The following is a 23646-nucleotide window of genomic DNA, read 5'->3' as shown; positions in this document are numbered from 1 at the left end:
TACGTGCGTGTGTGTGTGAATGCGTACACGTGCGTGTGTGTGTGAATGCGTACATGCGTGTGTGTGAATGCGTACGTGTGTGTGAATGCATACGTGTGTGTGTAAATGTGTACGTGTGTGTGTGTGTGAATGCGTACGTGTGTGTGTGAATGCGTACGTGTGTGTGTGTGTGAATGCGTACGTGCATGTGTGTGTGTGAATGCGTACGTGAGTGTGTGTGTGTGAATGCGTACGTGCATGTGTGTGTGTGAATGCGTACGTGCGTGTGTGTGTGAATGCGTACGTGTGTGTGTGAATGCGTACGTGCGTGTGTGTGAATGCGTACGTGCTTGTGTGTGCGTACGTGTGTGTGTGTGAATGCGTACGTGCTTGTGTGTGCGTACGTGTGTGTGTGTGAATGCGTACGTGTGTGTGTGTGAATGCGTACGTGCATGTGTGTGTGTGAATGCGTACGTGCAGGTGGGTGTGTGAATGCGTACGTGAGTGTGTGTTTGTGAATGCGTACGTGCATGTGTGTGAATGCGTACGTGTGTGTGTGAATGCGTACGTGTGTGTGTGAATGCGTACGTACGTGTGTGCGTCAATGCGTACGTGTGTGTGTGTGAATGCATACGTGTGTGTGAGTGAAAGCATACGTGTGTGTGTGAATGCGTACGTGCGTGTGTGTGAATGCGTACGTGCGTGTGTGTGTGTGTGTGAATGCGTACATGCGTGTGTGTTAATGCGTACGTGTGTGTGTGAATGCGTACGTGTGTGTGTGTGTGTGAATGCGTACGTGTGTGTGTGTGAATGCGCACGTGTGTGTGTGCGAATGCGCACGTGTGTGTGTGCGAATGCGTACGTATGTGTGTGTGCGAATACGTACGTATGTGTGTGTGCGAATGCGTACGTACGTGTGTGTGTGAATGCGTACGTGCATGTGTGTGCGTCAGTGCATACGTGTGTGTGAATGCGTACGTGCGTGTGTGTGTGAATGCGTACGTGCGTGTGTGTGTGAATGCGTACGTGCGTGTGTGAATGCGTACGTGCGTGTGTGTTAATGCGTACGTGCGTGTGTGAATGCGCACGTGTGTGTGTGCGAATGCGCACGTGTGTGTGTGCGAATGCGTAAGTGTGTGTGTGTGAATGCGTACGTGTGTGTGTGTGAATGCGTACGTGTGTGTGAATGCGTACGTGCATGTGTGTGCGTGAATGCGTACGTGTGTGTGTGAATGCGTACGTGTGTGTGTGAATGCGTACGTACGTGTGTGTGTGAATGAGTACGTGTGTGTGTGTGAATGCGTACATGTGTGTGTGTGAATGCGTACGTGCGTGTGTGTGAATGCGTACATGCGTGTGTGTGAATGCGTACGTGTGTGTGAATGTGCACGTGTGTGTGTGTGAATGCGTACGTGCATGTGTGTGCGTGAATGCGTACGTGTGTGTGTGTGAATGCGTACGTGCGTGTGTGTGTGTGTGTGTGTGTGAATCCGTACGTGTGTGTGTGAATGAGTACATGAGTGTGTGTGTGAATGCGTACGTGTGTGTGTGTGAATGCGCACGTGCGTGTGTGTGAATGCGTACGTGCATGTGTGTGCGTGAATGCGTACGTGTGTGTGTGTGAATGCGTACGTGCGTGTGTGTGTGTGTGTGTGTGTATGCGTACGTGTGTGTGAATGCGTACGTGTGTGTGTGAATGCGTACGTACGTGTGTGTGTGAATGAGTACATGTGTGTGTGTGAATGCGTACGTGTGTGTGTGTGAATGCGTACGTGTGTGTGTGTGAATGCGTACGTGCATGTGTGTGTTAATGCGTACGTGCGTGTGTGAATGCGCACGTGTGTGTGTGCGAATGCGCACGTGTGTGTGTGCGAATGCGTAAGTGTGTGTGTGTGTGAATGCGTACGTGTGTGTGTGTGAATGCGTACGTGTGTGTGAATGCGTACGTGCATGTGTGTGCGTGAATGCGTACGTGTGTGTGTGAATGCATACGTGCGTGTGTGTGTGTGTGAATGCGTACGTGTGTGTGTGTGTGAATGCGTACGTGTGTGTGTGAATGCGTACGTACGTGTGTGTGTGAATGAGTACGTGTGTGTGTGTGAATGCGTACATGTGTGTGTGTGAATGCGTACGTGCGTGTGTGTGTGAATGCGTACGTGCGTGTGTGTGTGAATGTGTACGTGTGTGTGTGAATGCGTACGTGCGTGTGTGTGAATGCGTACGTGCGTGTGTGTGAATGCGTACGTGCGTGTGTGTGAATGCGTACGTGTGTGTGAATGCGCACGTGTGTGTGTGTGAATGCGTACGTGCATGTGTGTGCGTGAATGCGTACGTGTGTGTGTGTGTGTGTGTGTGAATGCGTACGTGTGTGTGTGAATGAGTACATGTGTGTGTGTGAATGCGTACGTGTGTGTGTGTGAATGCGTACATGTGTGTGTGTGAATGCGCACGTGCGTGTGTGTGAATGCGTACGTGCATGTGTGTGCGTGAATGCGTACGTGTGTGTGTGTGAATGCGTACGTGCATGTGTGTGTGTGTGAATGCGTACGTGTGTGTGAATGCGTACGTGTGTGTGTGAATGCGTACGTACGTGTGTGTGTGAATGAGTACATGTGTGTGTGTGAATGCGTACGTGTGTGTGTGTGAATGCGTACGTGCATGTGTGTGTGAATGCGCACGTGCGTGTGTGTGAATGCGTACGTGTGTGTGAATGCGCACGTGTGTGTGTGAATGCGTACGTGCATGTGTGTGCGTGAATGCGTACGTGTGTGTGTGTGAATGCGTACGTGCGTGTGTGTGTGTGAATGCGTACGTGTGTGTGAATGCGTACGTGTGTGTGAATGCGTACGTGTGTGTGTGAATGCGTACGTACGTGTGTGTGTGTGAATGAGTACATGTGTGTGTGTGTGAATGCGTACGTGTGTGTGTGTGAATGCGTACGTGCGTGTGTGTGTGAATGCGTACGTGTGTGTGAGTGAATGCGTACGTGTGTGTGTGTGAATGCGTACGTGCGTGTGTGTGTGAATGCGCACGTGTGTGTGTGCGAATGCGCACGTGTGTGTGTGTGAATGCGTACGTGCATGTGTGTGCGTGAATGCGTACGTGCGTGTGTGAATGCGTACGTGTGTGTGTGTGTGTGTGTGAATGCGTACGTGTGTGTGTGAATGCGTACGTGTGTGTGTGAATGCGTACGTACGTGTGTATGTGAATGCGTACGTGTGTGTGTGTGAATGCGTACGTGTGTGAATGCATACATGCGTGTGTGTGAATGCATACATGCGTGTGTGTGAATGCGTACGTGCGTGTGTGAATGCGTACATGCGTGTGTGAATGCGTACGTGCGTGTATGTGTGTGAATGCGTACATGCGTGTGTGAATGCGTACGTGTGTGTGTGTGAATGCGTACGTGCGTGTGTGTGTGTGAATGCGTACGTGCGTGTGTGTGTGTGAATGCGTACGTGCGTGTGTGTGTGTGAATGCGTACGTATGTGTGTGAATGCATACATGCATGTGTGTGTGAATGCATACATGCATGTGTGTGTGAATGCATACATGTGTGCATGTGTGTGTGAATGCGTACATGTGTGCGTGTGTGTGAATGCGTAGGTGTGTGTGAATGTGTACGTGTGAATGCGTACATGTGTGTGTGAATGCATACATGCGTGTGTGTGTGAATGCGTACATGCGTGTGTGTGAATGCGTACATGCGTGTGTGTGTGAATGCGTACATGCATGTGTGTGTGTACGCATGCATGTGTGTGTGTACGCGTACATGCGGGTGTGAATGCGTACATGCGGGTGTGTGTGTGTGAGAATGCGTACATGTGTGTGTGTGAGAATGCGTACGTGTGTGTGTGTGAATGCGTACATGCGTGTGTGTGTGAATGCGTATATGCGGGTGTGTGTGTGAGAATGCGTACGTGCGTCTGTGTATGTGTGTGTGAATGCGTTCATGCGCGCGTGTGTGTGTGTGAATGCGTACATGCGTGTGTGTGACTGCGTACATGGGTGTGTTTGTATGCGTACGTGTGTGTGTGAATGCGTACATGCGGGTGTGTGTGTGTGAATGCGAACGTGTGTGTGTGTGTGTGAATGCGTACATGCGTGTGTGTGTGAATGCGTACGTGTGTGTGTGTGAATGCGTACGTGTGTGTGTGTGAATGCGTACGTGTGTGTGTGAATGCGTACGTGTGTGTGAATGCGTACGTGTGTGTGAATGCGTACGTGCGTGTGTGAATGCGTACGTGCGTGTATGTGTGTGAATGCCTACGTGTGTGTCTGAATGCGTACGTGCGTGTATGTGTGTGAATGCGTACATGTGTGTGAGTGTGTGTGAATGCGTACATGCATGTGTGTGTGTGTGAATGCGTACACGCGCGTGTGTGTGAATGTGTACGTATGTGTGTGAATGCGTACACGCGTGTTTGTGAATGCGTACGTGCGTGTGTGTGAATGCGTACGTGTGTGTGAATGCGTACATACGTGTGTGTGTGTGTGTAAATGCGTACGTGTGTGTGTAAATGCGTACGTGTGTGTGTGAATGCGTACGTGCGTGTGTGTGTGAATGCGTACGTGCGTGTGTGTGTGTGTGTGAATGCGTACGTGCGTGTGTGTGAATGCGTACGTGCGTGTGTGTGAACGCGTACGTGCGTGTGTGTGTGTGTGTGTGTGTGAATGCGTACGTACGTGCGTGTGTGTGTGAATGCGTACGTGCATGTGTGTGTGTGAATGCGTGTGTGTGTGTGATGCGTACGTGCGTGTGTGAATACGTGCGTGTATGTGTGTGAATGCGTACATGCGTACGTGTGTGTGTGTGAATGCGTACATGCGTGTGTGTGAATGCGTACGTATGTGTGTGAATGCGTACACGCGTGTGTGTGAATGCGTATGTATGCGTGAATGCGTACGTGCGTGTGTGTGTGTGTGTGTGTGTGTGAATGCGCCCGCGTGTGTGTGTGAATGTGTACGCGTGTGTGTGTGAATGCGTTCACGTGCACGCGTGTGTATGTGTGTGAATGCATACATGCGTGTGTGTGTGAATGCGTACCTGTGTGCGTGTGTGTGTGAATGCGTACATGCGTGCGTGTGTGTGTACGCATACATGTGTGTGTGAATGCGTACGTGCGGGTGCGTGTGAGAATGCGTACATGCGGGTGTGTGTGTGAGAATGCGTACGTGTGTGTGTGAATGTGTACATGCGTGTGTGTGAATGCGTACGTGTGTGTGTGGGTGCGTACATGCGGGTGTGTGTGTGTGTGAGAATGTGTACATGTGTATGTGTGTGTGTGTGAATGCGTTCATGCGCGTGTGTGTGTGAATGCGTTCATGCGCGTGTGTGTGTGACTGCGTACATGCGTGTGTGTATGCGTACATGTGTGTGTTTGTATGCGTACGTGTGTGTGTGAATGCGTACATGCGGGTGTGTGTGTGTGAATGCGTACGTGTGTGTGTGTGAATGCGTACATGCGTGTGTTTGTGAATGCGTGTGTGTGTGTGTGAATGCGTACATGCTTGTGTGAGAATGCATACATGCGTGTGTGTGTGTGTGAATGCGATCATGCGCGTGTGTGTGTGTGAATGCGTACATGCGTGTGTGTGTATGCGTACGTGTCTGTTTATATGCGTACGTGTGTGTGTGTGAATGCGTACATGCGGGTGTGTGTGTGAATGCGTATGTGTGTGTGTGAATGCGTATGTGTGTGTGTGTGAATGCGTACATGTGTGTGTTTGAATGCATGCATTTGTGTGTGTGAATGCGTGCGTGTGTGTGTGTGAATGCGTGCATGCGTACGTGTGTGTGTGAATGCGTACGTGTGTGTGTGAATGTGTACGTGTGAGTGTGAATGCGTACGTGTGTGTGTGAGAATGCGTACATGTGTGTGTGAGAATGCATACATGTGTGTGTGTATGCGTACATGCGTGTGTGTGAGAATGCGTACATGCATGTGTGTGAATGCATACGTGTGTGTGTGTGAATGCGTACTTGTGTGTGAATGCGTACGTGCGTGTGCATGTGTGAATGCGTACATGCATGTGTGAATGCGTACGTGCGTGTGTGTGTGTGAATGTGTACATGCGTGTGTGTTAATGCGTACGTGTGTGTGTGAATGCATACGTACGTGTGTGTGTGTGTGAATGCGTACGTGTGTGTGAATGCGTACGTGCGTGTCTGTGTGTGTGTGTGAATGTGTACATGCGTGTGTGTGAATGCGTACATGCGTGTGTGTGAATGCGTACCTGTGTGTGTGAATGCGTACGTGTGTGTGAATGCGTACGTGTGTGTGTGTGTGTGTGTCTGAATGCGTACCTGTGTGTGTGTGTGAGTACGTACGTGTATGTGTGTGTGTGAATGCGTGTGTGTGTGTGAATGCGTATGTGTGTGTGTGAATGCATACGTGTGTGTGTGAATGCGTACGCGCGTGTGTGTGTGAATGCGTACATGTATGTGTGTGTGTGAATGCACATGCGTGTGTGTGTGTGAATGCATACATGTGTGTGTGTGAATGCGTGCATGCGTGTGTGTGAATGCGTACGCGCGTGTGTGTGTGAATGCGTACGTGTATGTGTGTGTGTGAATGCACATGCGTGTGTGTGTGTATGTGTGTGTGTGTGAATGCGTACATGCGTGTGTGTGTGAATGTATACGTGCATGTTTGTGTGTGAGTGCGTGTGTGTGTGAATGTGTACTTGTATGTGTGTGTGTGTGTGTGAATGCGTACGTGAGTGTGTGAATGCATACTTGTGTGTGTGTGAATGCGTACATGCGTGTGTGTGTGTGAATGCGTACGTGTGTGTGAACGCGTACGTGTGTGTGAATGCGTACGTGCGTGTGTGTGAATGCGTATGTGCGTGTGTGTGAATGCGTACATGCGTGTGTGTGAATGCATACGTGTATGTGTGTGTGTGAATGCGTACGTGTGTGTGTGTGAGAATGCGTATGTGTGTGTGAGAATGCGTACGTGCATGTGTATGAATGCGTACATGTGTGTGTGTGAATGTGTGTGTGTGAATGCGTACATGCGTGTGTATGCGTGTGTGAGAATGCATGTGTGTGAGAATGCGTACATGCGTGTGTGTATGAGAGAATGCGTACGTGTGTGTGTGTGAGAATGCGTACGTGCGTGTGTGTGTGTGAGAATGCGTACGTGCGTGTGTGTGTGTGTGAGAATGCGTACGTGAGTGTGTGTGTGTGAGAATGCGTACATGCGTGTGTGAGAATGCGTACTTGCGTGTGTGAGAATGCGAACATGCGTGTGTGTGAATGTGTACGTGTGTGTGTCTGTGTGTGAATGCGTACATGTGTTTATGTGTGAATGCATGCGTTTATGTGTGTGTGTGAATGCGTACGTGTATGTGTGTGAATGCGTACGTGTGTATGTGTGTGTGAATGCGTACGCGTGTGTGTGTGAATGCGTACGCGTGTGTGTGTGAATGCGTACGCGTGCGTGTGTGTGTATGCGTACGTGTGTGTGAATGCGTACATGCGTGCGTGTGTGTGAATGCGTGCGTGTGTGTGTGTGAATGCGTGCGTGTGTGTGAATGTGTACGTGTGTGTGTGTGTGTGTGTGAAAATGCTACGTGAGTGTGTGCGTGTGAGAATGCGTACATGCGTGTGTGTGAATGCGTACGTGCGTGTGTGTGAGAATGTGTACGTGCGTGTGTATGAATGCGTACATGCGTGTGTGTGTGTGAATGCGTACGTGTGAATGCGTACATGTGTGTGTGTGAATGCGTACATGCGTGTGTGTGTGTGAATGTGTGCGTGTGTGAGAATGCGTACATGCGTGTGTGTGAATGTGTACATGCATGTGTGTGTGAGTGAATACGTACATGCGTGTGTGTGAATGTGTGTGTGTGTGTGTGAATGCGTGTGTGTGTGTGTGTGAATGCGTACGTGTGTGTGTGAATGCGTGTGTGTGTGTGTGAATGCGCACGTGTGTGTGTGTGTGAATGCGTACGTGTGTGTGTGTGTGAATGCGTACATGTGTGTGTGAATGCGTACATGTGTGTGTGTGAATGCGTACGTGCGTGTGTGTGAGTGCGTACGTGCGTGTGTGTGAGTGCGTACGTGCGTGTGTGTGTGTGAATGCGTACGTGTGTGTGTGTGCGTGTGTGTGTGCATGTGTGTGTGTGAATGCGTACATGCGTGTGTGTGTGTGAATGCGTACGTGTGTGTGTGAGAATGCGTACGTGCGTGTGTGTGTGAGAATGCGTACGTGCGCGTGTGTGTGTGTGTGCATGCTTACGTGTGTGTGAATGCGTACGTGCGTGTGTGTGTGTGAATGCATACGTGTATGTGTGTGTGAATGCGTGTGTGTGTGTGAATGCGTACGTGTGTGTGTGTGTGTGAATGCGTACATGCGCGTGTCTGTGTGTGAATGCATACGTGTGTGTGAGAATGCGTACGTGCGTGTGTGTGTAAGACTGCGTACGTGTATATGTGTGTGTGTGAATGCATACGTGTATATGTGTGTGTGTGAATGCGTACGTGTGTGTGTGTGTGAATGCATACGTGTGTGTGTGAGAATGCGTACGTGCGTGTGTGTGTGAGACTGCGTACGTGTGTGTGTGAGACTGCGTACGTGTGTGTGTGTGAATGCATACGTGTGTGTGTGTGTGTGTGAATGCGTACGTGTGTGTGAGACTGCGTACGTGTGTGTGTGTGAATGCATACGTGTGTGTGTGTGAATGCGTACGTGTGTGTGTGAATGCGTACGTGTGTGTGTGTGAATGCGTACATGCGCGTCTGTGTGTGAATGCATACGTGTGTGTGTGAGAATGCGTACGTGCGTGTGTGTGTGTGAGACTGCGTACGTGTGTGTGTGTGAGAATGCGTACGTGCGTGTGTGTGTGTGTGTGTGTGTGTGTGTGTGTGTGTGTGTGTGAATGCTTACGTGTGTGTGTGTGTGAATGCTTACGTGTGTGTGTGTGTGTGTGAATGCTTACGTGTGTGTGTGTGTGTGATTGCTTACGTGTGTGTGTGTGTGAATGCGTACGTGTGTGTGTGTGTGAATGCGTACATGTGTGTGTGAATGCGTACATGTGTGTGTGTGAATGCGTACATGTGTGTGTGTGAGTGCGTACGTGTGTGTGTGTGAGTGCGTACGTGCGTGTGTGTGTGTGAATGCGTACGTGCGTGTGTGTGTGTGAATGCGTACGTGTGTGTGTGTGTGTGAATGCGTACGTGTGTGTGTGTGCGTGAATGTGTGCGTGTGTGTGTGCGTGTGTGTGTGTGAATGCGTACATGCGTGTGTGTGTGTGAATGCGTACGTGTGTGTGTGTGAATGCGTACATGTGTGTGTTTGTGTGTGTGAATGCGTATGTGCGCGTGTGTGTGTGAATGCGTACATGCGTGTGTGTGTGTGAATGCGTACATGCGTGTGTGTGTGTGAATGCGTACATGTGTGTGTGAATGCGTACATGTGTGTGTGTGAATGCGTACATGTGTGTGTGTGAGTGCGTACGTGCATGTGTGTGTGTGAATGCGTACGTGCGTGTGTGTGTGTGAATGCGTACGTGTGTGTGTGTGCGTGAATGTGTGCGTGTGTGTGTGCGTGTGTGTGTGTGAATGCGTACATGCGTGTGTGTGTGTGAATGCGTACATGTGTGTGTGTGAGTGCGTACGTGCATGTGTGTGTGTGAATGCGTACGTGCGTGTGTGTGTGTGAATGCGTACGTGTGTGTGCGTGTGTGTGTGCGTGTGTGTGTGTGAATGCGTACATGCGTGTGTGTGTGTGAATGCGTACGTGTGTGTGTGTGAATGCGTACATGTGTGTGTTTGTGTGTGTGAATGCGTACGTGCGCGTGTGTGTGTGAATGCGTACATGCGTGTGTGTGTGTGAATGCGTACGTGCGTGTGTGTGTGTGAATGCGTACGTGCGTGTGTGTGTGTGAATGCGTACGTGCATGTGTGTGCGAATGCGTACGTGTGTGTGTGTGCGTGAATGTGTGCGTGTGTGTGTGTGAATGCGTACATGCGTGTGTGTGTGTGAATGCGTACGTGTGTGTGTGTGTGAATGCGTACATGTGTGTGTTTGTGTGTGTGAATGCGTACGTGTGTGTGTGTGTGAATGCGTACATGCGTGTGTGTGTGTGAATGCGTACATGCGTGTGTGTGTGTGAAAGCGTACATGTGTGTGAAAGCGTACATGTGTGTGAATGCGTACGTGTGTGTGTGTGTGTGTGTGTGTGTGTGTGTGTGTGTATATACGTGTGGGATGGTAATTCAGTGGCTGGCACTGCTGCCTCACAGCACCAGGGACTTGGATTCGATTCTGGCCTCGGGTTTCTGTCTCTATGGAGTTTGTAAATTCTTCTCGTCTGTATGCGCTTCCTCCATCTCCTCCAGTTTCGTCCCACAGTCCAAAAATGTGCATGTTAAATGCATTGGCAATGGGAAATTGCCTGTGGTGTCCAGGGATGTGCAGGCTTGGTGGGTTAGCCAATGGGAAAAGTGTAGTTGTGAGGATAGGTTAGGGGTGTGGGTCTGGGTGGTATGCTGTTTGGATGTTGATGCAGACCTGATGGGCCGAATGCCCTCATCCAACACTGTTGGAATTCTGAAGATGATTCTATACATCATGTATATATCTATGTGTGTGTGAGAGAGAGAATACATATGTGTTTGTGTAAGTACATGTTTGTGTGAAAGTGAATATGTATTATCTCTATGTATGTTTGTCTGTGTGTGTGGGAGGCCCAGGAACAAGTTCCTGACTGTAATGAAGTCAAGTGAAAGCCAACATATTTTTAATCCCTTTAATGCCTTTGTTAATAAATCGAGCCCAAACTATTTCTGTGAAATAATTCATGTTTGAAATTTATGGAAAATTTTGGTTGGCTGCAATTGCAGTGATGAAGCAGTTGGTTTAAATTTTCTTTTGAATTCAGTGTACTCTTGGGGCCACAAGACATGGGAGCAGAAATAGGCCATGCAACCCATTGAGCTTGCTGTGCCACTCAATTTGATTATTGTTGACCTGATAATCCTTAACTCCACTTCCCTGCCTTTTCCCATAACCCTTGATTCCCTTAATCACTAAAATCTGCCTCAGTCTTGAATGTACCCAGAGAAGCAGCCTCCCTGCAGTAAAGAATTCCAAAGATTCACTACTCTCTGTAAGAAGAAATTCTTCTTCACCTCTTAAATGTGCCACGCCTTACTCTGAAGTTATGTCTTCTAGTCCTAGGTTCTATCACAAGGTGCACTTATCCTAAGAATTTTTCATGTTTCAATAAATCACCAGTCACACTTCTAAGTCACAGTGAGTACAGCCCCAAGGTGCGCAAATAAAAGCAAAATACTGTGATTGCTGGAAATTTGAAACGAACAGAGAAAACTGGAAAAACAAAACAGGTCTAGAATTATGTGTGGAGAGAGAAGCAGCATTAACATTTTGAATCTGGTATAACTTCAGAATGGAAAGATTTTGTAAAAATGTTTTCTTTATTCATGAACTGAACCTTCTTAGCTACTCAACCTCCTCTCACAAGACGTTCCTCCATATTCTATCACCCCAGTGAATCTTCTCTAGACTGCCTCCAGTGCCACTGTATCTTTTCTTAACTAAGGGAACCAAAATTGCTCACAGTATTTCATCAATGGTCTTGCTGTTGCCTTGTATAGTTTTAGCAATTCATCCCTATTTGTATACTCTATTCCCTTTGAAATAAAGGCCAATATGCTATTTGCCTTCCCTATTGCACGCTGAACTTAAATGCTAACTTCGTGTGATTTATGCATGAGGACTCCTAAATCATTCTTTTCTGTAGCTTTCTGCTGTCTTTCACCATTTAAATGATATTCAGCTCCTCTATTCTTCGTGCCAAAGTGTATAATCTCACAGAGTCCCACTTTATATTCCATTGGGGGAGGGTTCCAGATTGTGGGGCATTCGGACCAGTTCTGGGGGAAGTTGGACCTGTACAAACTAGTCGGGTCATATCTGGGCAGCACCGGGACTGACATCCTTGCAGGGATACTTAGTAGAATGGTTGGGGAAGGTTTAAACTAGTGTGACAGGGGAATGGGAACAGAGGAACAGGGCAGTAGAGAAGGAAATTGAGGGAGAGGTAAAAACCAAGGCAGACATTACTAAGAACAGACAGGGTAACACTGCTGAACATTGCAGGGGAGATGGTCTGAAATGCATGTGTTTCAATGTGAGAAGTATAATAGGCAAGGTAAATGAACTTAGAGTGTCGATTAGGATTTGGCACTATGACATTATTGCGATTACAGAGAATTGGCTAAAAGAGGGACAGGGCTGGCAGCTGAAAGTCCCAGAATTTAGATGTTTCAGATGTGATAGAAGGGGATCTAAAAGGGGTGGGGGAGTTGCTTTATTGGTAAAGGAGTATCACACAGCTGTACTGAGGTAGGATATATCAGAGGACTCGTGCAGTGAGGCAATATGGGTAGAGCTCAGGAATAGGAAAGGTGAAATCACAATGCTGCAGGGAGACTACAGATCTCCCAACAGCCAGCCGGAAATAGAGGAGAGAATATGTAGACAGATTTTGGAACGATGTAAAAACAGCAAGATTGTTGCAATGCGTGATTTTAACTTCCCCAATATTGACTGGGTCTCACTGCGTGCTAGAGACTTGGATGGGGCAGAATTTATAAGGACCACTCAGGAGGGTTTCTTCACATAATATGTAAACAGTACAACCTGGAAAGGGGTTACACTGGACCTGGTTTTGGGAAATTAACTTGGCCAGTTGAGTGAAGTTTCAGTGTGGGAGTATTTCGGGTACAGTGACCATGATACCATGAGGTTTAATATACTCATGGATAGGGATAGCAGCAGTTCTTGGGTGAAGGTGTTAAATTGGGGGAAGGCAAACTACAGCAATATTAGGCAGAAAAAGCAGAATTTTGATTGGAGGCAGCTGTTTGAGGGTAAATCACATCGGACGCATTGCAATATTTCAAACAGCAGTTGGTAAGAGTTCAGGAGCAGCATCGTTCCTGCAATAATGAAAGATGGGCATGGCGAGCTACATGAACCTTGGATGACTAGGGATGTTATGACCTTGGTCAAAAAGGAAAAGGAAGCATGCGTTAGGTCTAGGAGGACGGAAACTGATAAAATCTTTGAAGTATATCAGTAGGAAAGAACTTAAGAAAAATATTAGAAGGCCTAAAAGGGGTCATGAAAAGTCATTAGCAAACAGGCTTAAGGAGAATCCCAAAAACTTTTATACATATGTAAAAAACAAGGGGGTAGCCAGGGAAAGGGTTGGCCCACTCAAGGACAAAGAAGAGGAATGTATGTGTGTAGCCAGAAGACATTGGTAAGGTCCTAAACGCATACTTTGTGTAAATGTTCACCAAGAGAAGGAATTGGCGGAGGATGATCTCAGGGAAGGGAATGTCATGTTTCTGAGCTGTTAAAAAGGAAATTGCATTGTACATCTTAAAAATGTATTCATATAGATAAATCCCCAGGTCCTGATTGGATCTATCCCAGAATATTGAGGTAGGCAAGGGAACAAATTGCTGGAGCATTGATAGGTATTCTTGTATCCATGTTGGCCACAGATGAAGACCCAAGAACTGGAGAATAGCCAATGTTGTAAAGGGTAGCAGAGACAATCGAGGAAATTACTGGCCTGTGACCCTCACATAAATGGTCGGACAGTTAGATTAGATTAGATTCCCTACAGTGTGGAAACAGACCCCTTCAGCCCAACAAGTCCACACCGCCCCTTGAAGCATCCCACCTAGACCCATCCCCCTATAACCCACACACTCCTGAACACTGTAGGCAATTTAGCTTGGCCGATCCACCTAGTCTGCACACCTCTGGACTGTGGGAGGAAACCTACGCAGACACGGGGAGAATGTGCAAACTCCACACAGACAGTCGCCCGAGGCTGGAATCGAACCCGGGTCCCTGGCGCTGTGAGGCTGCGTGCTAACCACGGAGCCACCGTGCCACCCCTAAATAGGAAAAGATTCTCAGGGACAAGATCTATATGCACTTAGAAGCAAATGGACTTATTAGTGATAGACAGCATGGTTTTCTACAGGGGAGGTTGTACCTCACTAACTTGATCGAGTTTTTTGAGGAGGTGACAAAAATGATTGAGGGAAAAGCAGTTGATGTTGTCTACATGGACTTTAGTAAAGCCTTTGACAAGATCCTTCATGGCAGAATGATACAAAAGATGAAGTCACATGGTATCAGGGTGAGCTGACTGTATGGATACAGAACTGTCTTAGTCATAGGAGATAGAGGGTAGTGAAAGGATTTTTTTTGGAATATAGTGCTGTGATTAGTGGTGTTCCACAGGGATCATAAAACAGTACAGCACAGCACAGTACTGGCACTTTGGCCCTCAATGTTGTGCCGAACTTTTACCTTAAACCTAAGGACTGTCTAACCTCCACCCCTACCTTATACTATCATCCATATGCCTATCTAATAGCCACTGAAATGCCCCTAATGAGACCAACTCCACTACCCTCTCCGGCAATGCATTCCACACCCCAACCACTCTCTGAGTATAGAACCTTCCTCTGACATCTCCCCTGTGTCTACTTGCACTCACTTTAAAACTATGGCCCTTGTAATAGCTACCTCCACCCTAGGAAAAAGTCTCTGGCTGGATCAGTGCCAGGATCTCTGCTGTTCATGATCTACATAAATGATTTGGAAGAAAGCAAAACTGCTGTAATTACTAAATTTACAGGTGATACAAATTGGTGAAATTGTGGATAGTGAGGATATAAATCAGTTTAAGGCATTGGCAGAAAGATGACAGATGGAGTTTAATCCAGATAAATGTCATGTGATGTATTTTGGAAGGTCAATTTCAAGTGAAAATTGTACAGTTAAAGGCAGAACCTTTAGTAGTATTGATACACAGAGGGATCTGGGTGTGCAAGTCCATAGATCATTGAGGGAGACAAATTAGGCAGTAGAAAAGGTCTATGGCATGCTTGTCTTCATTGGAAGTGGCATTGAGTATAAAGATGGACAAGTTATGCTGCAGGTTGGTAGATCTTTGGTTAGGCCAGGCTTGGACTACTGCGTAAAATTCTGGTCACCACACTGCCGGAAGGATGTGGATGCTTTGGAGAGGGTATAGAAAAGGTTTACCCAGATGTTCCTGGAATGGGGTTTATTAGCTATGAAGAAAGGTTGGATAGACTGGGTTTGTTTTCACTGGATCACACGAGGTTGAGTGTTGACTGAAAAGAAGTTTCTAAGATTGTGAATGGCATGGATAGATTGGAAAGTATGAGGCTTTTTCCCCAGAGTGGAGGGGTCAGTTACTAAGGGGCGCAAGTTCAAGATGCGATGGGGCAAGTTTAAAAGAGACGTGCGAGGCAGGTTTTTCACACAAAGGGTGGTGAGTGCCTGGAACTTGCCTCCAGAGGAGGTGGTGGGAGACACAATTGCAGCATTCAACACTCGCCTGGACAAATCCATGAATAGGAAGGGAACAGAGGGATATGGATCCTGTAAGTGAAGATAGTTTTAGTATGGAAGGGCAAAATATGTTGGCATGGTTTTGGAAGGTCAAACGGCCTGTTCTTGTGCTGTATTGTTCTTTGCTCTTGTGTAACCTGTCTATATCCCTCTGCGGACTCTTTGTGTCATCCTCATTTCTTCTGTCATCCACAAATGCTCGAGAAATCGTGGACGCATTGGTAATCGTTTTCCAATGTTCTATAGATTCAGGATCAGTTACTGCGGATTGGAGGGTGGCTAATGTTGTCCCACTTTTCAAGAAAGGAGGGAGAGAGAAAACAGGAAATTATAGACCGGTTAGCCTGACGTCAGTGGTGGCAGAGATGCTGGAGTCAATTATAAAAGGTGAAATTACAACTCATTTGGATAGCAGTAATAGGATAGGTCAGAGCCAGCATGGATTTACAAAGGGGAAATCGTGCTTGACTAATCTTCTGGAATTTTTTGAGGATGGATCTGTGAAGATGGACAGTGGATGGACAGAAGAACCAGTGGATGTAGTGTACCTGGACTTTCAGAAAGCCTTTGATAAAGTCCCACAGAGGAGATTAGTGAGCAAAATTAGGGCACATGGTATTGGCGGCAAAATACTGAGTTGGATTGAAAATTGGCTGGCTGACAGGAAGCAAAGAGTAGTGATAAATGGGTCCTTTTCAAAATGGCAGGCAGTGACCAGTGGGGTACCACAAGGTTCGCTGCTGGGACCGCACCTGTTTACAAAATACATGAATGATACAGATGAAGGCATTAAAAGTAATATTCACAAACTTGCTGATCACACAAAGTTGGGTGACAGTGTGAAATGTAAGGAGGATGTTAAGAGAATACAGAGTGACTTGGACATGCGAGGTGAGTGGACGGATACATGGCAGATGCAGTTTAATGAGGATAAATGTGAGGTTACCCACTTTGGTGGCAAGAACAGGAAGGCAGATTACTGTCTCAATGGAGTCAAGTTAGGTAAAGGGGAAGCACAACGAGATCTAGATGTTCTTGTACATCAGTCAATGAAAGCAAGCATGCAGGTACAGCAGGCAGTGAAAAAAGCTAATGGCATGCTGGCCTTCATGACAAGAGGAATTGAGTATAGGAGCAAAGAGGTCCTTTTGCAGCTGTACAGGTCCCTGGTGAGACCACACCTGGAGAATTGTGTGCAGTTTTGGTCTCGAAATTTGAGGGAGGATATTCTTGCTATTGAGGGAGTGCTGCGTAGTTTCACGAGGTCAATTCCCGGAATGGTGGGAGTATCATATGTTGAAAGATTGGAGAGACTGGGCTGGTATACACTTGAGTTTAGAAGGATGAGAGGGGATCTGATTGAGACGTATAAGATTATTAAGGGATTGGACACTCTGGAGACAGGAAGCATGTTTCCGCTGATGGGTGAGTCCAGAACTAGAGGACACAGTTTAAAAATAAGGGGTAGGCCATTTAGAACAGAGTTGAGGAAAAACTTCTTCACCCAGAAAGTGGTGGATATATGGAATGCTCTGCCCCAGAAGGCAGTGGAGGCCAACTCTCTGGATACTTTCAAGAAAGAGATGGATAGAGCTCTTAAAGGTAGTGGAATCAAGGGTTATGGGGATAGGGCAGGAACAGGATACTGATTGTGGATGATCAGCCATGATCCTCTGAGACAGGTAAGAAGGGGTAAGATTAAGGAGCCTTGGATGACGGGAACAGAGGTGCTTCTCGTCAAAAAGAAAAAGGCAGCGTACGTAAGGTAGAGGAAGCAAGGGTCGAGCACAGCTTTAGAGGATTACAGGCTTGCTTGGAAGGAGCTCAAAAGTGGACTGAGGAGGGCCAGGAGGGGGCACAAAAATGGCTTGGCAGGAAGGATTAGGGAGAACCGAAAGGCATTTTACTCATACGTGAGGAATAAGAGAATGATCAGGGAGAAGGTAGGGTCAATCAGGGACAGCGTAGGGAACTTGTGCGAGGAGTCTGAGCAGATAGGGGAAGCCCTAAATGAGTTTTTTGCTTCAGTTTTCACTAAGGAAAGGGACCTTGTTGTGAAAAAGAACTTTGAGGAGCAGGAAAACAGGCTTGAACAGATCAAGATTGAGGAAGTTGATGTGCTGGAAATTTTGGAAAACATTAAGATTGATAAGTCCCCAGGGCCAGACCAGATTTATCCTTGGTTGCTCCGGAAAGCGAGAAAGGAGGTTGCTAAGCCGCTGGCGAAGATCTTTGCTTCCTCACTTTCCACGGGAGTCATCCCGGAAGATTGGAGGGAGGCAAATGTTGTTGTTCTTTTCAAGAAAGGTAATAGGGAAATCCCTGGAAATTACAGTCCAGTCAGTCTTACGTCTGTGGTCAGCAATGTTTTGGAAAGAATTCTGAGGGATAGGATTTATGACTATTTGGAAAAGCATAGCGTGATTAAAGGGAGTCAGCATGGCTTTGTGAGGATTGAGTTCTTTGAGGAAGTCACGAGACAGGTTGACGAGGGTCGAGCAGTGGATGTAGTGTACATGGACTTCAGCAAGGCATTTGATAAGGTTCCCCATGGCAGGTTCATTCATAAAGTCAGGAGGTATGGGATATAGGGTGATTTGGCTGTCTGGATTCAGAATTGGTCGGCTGACAGGAGGCAGAGTGTGGTTGAAGATGGTAAGTATTCTGCCTGGAGGTCAGTGCTGAGTGGTGTCCCGCAGGGCTCTGTTCTTGGGCCTCTGCTCTTTGTAGTTTTTATAAATGAATTTGATGAGGAGGTTGAGGAGTAGGTTAGTATGTTTGCTGATGACACAAAGGTTGGAGGTGCCGTTGATAGTATCGAGGGCTATTGCAGGCTTCAGCGAGACATTGACAGTATGCAGAACTGGGCTGAGAAATGGCAGATGGAGTTCAACGTGGATAAATGTGAAGTGATGCATTTTGGAAGGTCGAACTTAAATGCTGAATATAGGATTAAAGGCAGGATTCTCGGCAGTGTGGAGGAACAGCGGGATCTTGGTGTTCAAGTGCATAGCTCCCTCAAAGTTGCCACCCAAGTGGATAAGGTTGTTAAGAAAGCATATGGTGTTTTGGCTTTCATTAACAGGGGGATCGAGCTTAAGAGCCGCGAGGTTATGCTGCAGCTCTACAAAACCCTGGTGAGACCACACTTGGAATATTGTGTCCAGTTCTGGTCGCCCTATTATAGGAAAGATGTGGAGGCTTTGGAGAGGGTGCAAAGGAGGTTTACCAGGATGCTGCCTGGACTGGAGGGCTTGTCTTACGAGGAGAGGTTGACTGAGGTCGGACTTTTCTCTCTGGAGAGAAGGAGGGAGAGAGGTGACCTGATCGAGGTGTACAAGGTAATGAGAGGCATTGATAGAGTCGATAGCCAGAGACCTTTCCCCAGGGCAGGATTGACTGCCACGAGGGGTCATAGTTTTAAGGTGTTAGGAGGAAGGTATAGAGGAGACATCAGAAGGAGGTTCTTCACCCAGAGAGTTGTGAGTGCATGGAATGGTTTACCAGTGGAAGTTGTGGAAGCAGAGTCATTAGTGACATTTAAGCGACTGCTGGACATGCACATGGACAGCAGTGAATTGAGGGGAATGTAGGTTAGGTTATTTTATTTTTGGATTAGGATTATTCCACGACACAGCATTGTGGGCCAAAGGGCCTGTACTGTGCTGTACTTTTCTATGTTCTCTATCATAATGAATGGTGGTGCTGGCTCGAAGGGCCGATTGGCCTACTCCTGCACCTATTGTCTGTTGTCTAAATCTGCCGACACTTTCCTCATCCAAGTCATCAGCATAAATCATAAATAATTGTGGCCCCAGCACTGATTCCTGTGACACTCTACTAGTTACAGGTTGACAGCCTGAAAATGTTGCCCTTAAACCAGCTCTCTGTCTTCTAATAGTTAGCCAAACCTCTATCCAGCTAATCTACTATATCCAACACAGTGCATTGTTAAGTGGCCTAATGTGTGATACCTTACTAAATGCCTTCTGAACATTCAAATATATCTACTGCTTCCCCTTTGTTAATCCTGCTTACCACCTCAGAGATGGAAACAGAACCAGCTTAGTCATTAGAAGACAGGGTGTAGTGGTAGGTGTTTTTCTAACTGGAGATCTGTGTCTCATTGTGTTCCACAGGGAATGGTGCATTTTCATTAATCCTGTTTGCAAGTGCATTTTACACCTTTTAGCCCTCCTCATTCCTACTTTCTTTATATTATTCATGGACTCCGTCTCCCATTTCTTAACCCTTACATATGCCTCCTTTTCATTTTGACTGAGCTCACAATTTCTCTTGTCATCCAAGGTTCCCAAATCGTGCCATCCACATCTTCCATTTTTGCAGAAATATGCTGGTCCTGAACTCTAATCAACTGACCTTCAAAAGATTCCCATGTGACATGTCAGGATTTACTCTCAAACAGCTGTACCCAATCTGCATTCCCCAGTTTCTACTTAATATTGTGGTTAAACTTCACCCCAGTTTAGTACTTTCACCCAAGGACTACTCATATCCTGATCCATATGTTATTTAAAACTTATGGTTTATGGTCACTGTTCCCAAAATGTTCCCTCATTGAAACTTCAATCACTTGGCCAGGATTATTCCCCAATACCAGGACTAGTACAGCCCCTTCCCTTGTTGGACTTTTACATATTGCTTTGAGAAACCTTTCTGGACACTCCTTAAAACAAAACTATTCCCCCCCCAAACACCCATTGAAGCTCCTGGCACTAAGGTAGTCCCAGTCAATACGGGGTAAGTTAAAATCACCCAAAACTCCAACAACCCTGTTGTTTTTATATTTTTCTGAGACTGTCCATGTCTCTGTTCCTCTATTACTTGCAGGCTATAGGGAGGTCTATAGTACAACCCCATCTAAGTAATTGCACCCTTGAATGTCAGAATAGGCTCAAAGAATTGAATTGTTTTCATTTTACATTTAAACCACAAGTTGATGATGATATTGGTGGTGTCTCACTTATTAGTGAAGTTATTGGTGTATTATCAATGACCTTTTCTGGTTTTACAGCTTAGGTGTATATCAGATTTGGATTCCGCTCCTTTTCACTTGCTTATACATTTGGGTCTCAGTGACAAATGAATGACCTCGGAGTCTTTGCTTCACCAACAACTTTTGCTGCGTTCAGGGTTTCTAAGATTAGATCCCTTACAAGTACAGTTTATCCTTGCAATGACTCAGACAAGGATTGGATGTGCTTGTTAAAGTCTTGGCCACCTCCTACCTGTGTGCCAGTGAGTAAGTTGTCTTACTGCCTCCTGGCCACAGTGTTTCTTGCTTCTTTTGTACTTTCTCCCATTGTGTAGCCCTGCAGATGATTTCATTTCAGCCTCAAAAGTTACAGCTTGGAGTGACATTGAGGCAATGTTTGGTCTTCCTTTGTTTTTCAGCTTTTTATGAAGGTTCTTTTATATGTCTAGATGTGTTTTCCAAGAGTAATGTGGTGATAAAGGTGACAAATTGAAAACCACACTGTTTTGGAAATTTCTTCAACACTCTTGTGGTGCTTCATGTAGATGGCAATTGTGATCTTTTTCACTTACACAACCTCTTCTAGGCATGGGTTCAGATCACACGATATCTGCCATCAAGTGCATCTTGTGGTTTCCAGAAGTTTAAGATAATCACAGTAGTCAACATGAAGTGCTTTTGTGCTCCTCAGGTGCTGCTTGGCCTGCTGTGTTCATCTAGCTCCACACTTTGTTGTCATGAAATGCTGGAGCATTCTTCAGATGCTTTCACAGATCTTATCATGTGCTGTTGAATGATATATTATTTGCTCGATGCACAAATAATGATGGGACACTCAACATACTTTTGTTTACACACAAGATGTCTGGTGCCCAAATCATATTCTAATCATGTAAAATATACCAACAAGAAAGACAAAATGTAAAATACTGCAGATGCACAGAATTCTTTAGGGGGATGGTGAGCTGCCAGAGGTCATAGTTCACATTGGTACCAACAACATAGGTCGAAAGAGGGATGAGGTCCTGCAGACCAAGTACAGGTAGTTAGGAAAGAGGCTGAATAGCAGGACCTTGAGGATAGTAATCTCTGGGTTGTTATCAGTGCCAAGTGCTAGTGAGGCAAAGAATAGAAAGATAGGTCAGATGAACATGTGGCAGAGGAGCTAGTGCAGGTTTCAGGGTTTCAGATTCTCGTATCATTGGGATCTCTTCTGGAGTAGGGGTGACCTGTACTAGGGGGAAAGGTTGCATCTGAACTGGAGGAGAACCAATTTCCTCAGAGGGACGTTTGCTATGTTACTCAGGAGGGTTTAAACTAGAGGGGCAGGGGGCTGGGAACCAGAGCAGCAGGTCACAAAGTGGAGGGATTACGGGGAAGGTAGATGCTAGGACCATTAACTCAGAAAGAAAGAACAGGCAGAGACTGGTAAAGGAACATGATTATACTAATGTGTTAAAGTGTGTTTCTTTCAATGCAGGGACAATTAAAGGTAAAGTAGATGAGCTTAGAGCCTGGATCAGTACATGGGACTATGATGTTGTGGCCATTACAGAGACTTGGTTGAGAGGGGGACAGGACTGGCTGCTCAATGTTCTAGGGTTTTGTTGTTTTAGATCAGGTAGAGAGGAAGGTAAAAGTGGTGGAGGAGTTGCATTGCTAAACAGGGATAATGTCACATCTGTACTCTGAGAGGACATGCTGGAGGCCTCATCTACTGAGGCAATATGGGTAGAGCTCAAAAATAAGGTGGATGTAATCACTCTGATATGTTTATACCGTAGGCTTCACAACAGCCGCCAAGTGATTGTGGAATAAATATGTAGGCAGATTGGTGACAAGAATGGCAAATTAAGGGACCATTGGATAATGGGAGAGGTTATGAATTTAGTCAAAAGGGAAAAAGAAGCATACAAAAAGTTTAGGAAGCTAAAATCAGACAGGGCACTTGAAGCATATAATGAAAGCAGGAAAGAACTCAAGCAGGGAATTAGGAGAGCAAGAAGGGATCATAAAATGACCTTAGCAAGTAGGATTGGAGAGAATCCCAAGGCATTCGATACATACTTTTAAAAACAGGAGGATAACTATAGAGAATGTAGGACCAGTCAAAGATAAAGGAAGGAACATGTGCTTAGAGGCAGAGGATGTGGGTGAGATCCTAAATGAATACTTTGCATCTATTCTCACCCAAAAAAAGGAAATGGAGCATAGTAAGATTTATGTGGCATGTGCTAATATGCTTGGGCATTTTGAAATCAAGAAAGAAGTGTTGTCGGGTCTCTTAAGGAGCATTAAGGTGGATAAGTTCCTAAGGTAGAGATGGTATCTACCTCAGGCTCTTGAAAGACGTAAGAGAGGAGATTGTTGGGACATTGACCAAGATCTTTGTATCCTCGCTAGCCACAGGAGAGGCCCTGGAGAACTGGCGAGTAGCTAATGTTGTTCCTCAGTTCAAGAAGGGAAATTGACATAATCCAGGAAACTACAGACCAGTGAGTCTCGCATTGGTGGTTGGGAAGCTACTGGAGAGAATTCTCAGAGATACGATTTATGCACATTTGGAAAAGTATGGCCTAATTAAGGACAGTCAGGGTGGCTTTGGGCAGGGCACGTCATGTTTTACTAACTTGATAGAATTTTTCAAGGAGGTGACGAAGGTGATTGATGAGGGTAGAGCGGTGGATATTGCCCACATGGAATTCTGTAAGGCTTTCGACAAGGTTCCTCATGGTAGGCTCATGCAGAAAATTAAGATCATGGGAAGCACAGTTACTTGCCTGTGTGGATTCAGAATTGCCTTGCCCATAGAAGACAGAAGGTAGTGGTGGAAGGGTGTTTTTCAGGCTGAAGGTCCCTGCTGACTCTGCTCTATTTTACCATGCACTCCACAATCTCATCCTTAATACAGGACTCTAAAATCTTACCAATGATTGAGATCGGGCTAACTGGCCTATAACTTCCTGTCTTCTGCCTCCCTTCCTTCTTAAGCACGGGTATTATCCTTCAACATTTCCCAGTCCTCTATGACCCTCCCTCATTCCAGAAATTCATGAAAGGTGCCTCTACAATCTCTTTGGTTATCTCCTTCAGCATTCTGGGTATAACCCATCCAGTCTGAGTGTTTTGTCCACCTTCAGACCTTTCACTTTCCCCAGAACCTTCTCCTTAATGATGGCCAATACACTCACCCTTGCCCCCAACTCTCTTGAAGTTCTGCTATAGTCC

The sequence above is a fragment of the Stegostoma tigrinum genome, chromosome 4, assembly GCF_030684315.1.
Source record: "Stegostoma tigrinum isolate sSteTig4 chromosome 4, sSteTig4.hap1, whole genome shotgun sequence".
Taxonomy (NCBI): Eukaryota; Metazoa; Chordata; class Chondrichthyes; order Orectolobiformes; family Stegostomatidae; genus Stegostoma; species Stegostoma tigrinum.
Note: the sequence above shows the minus strand (reverse complement) of the source record.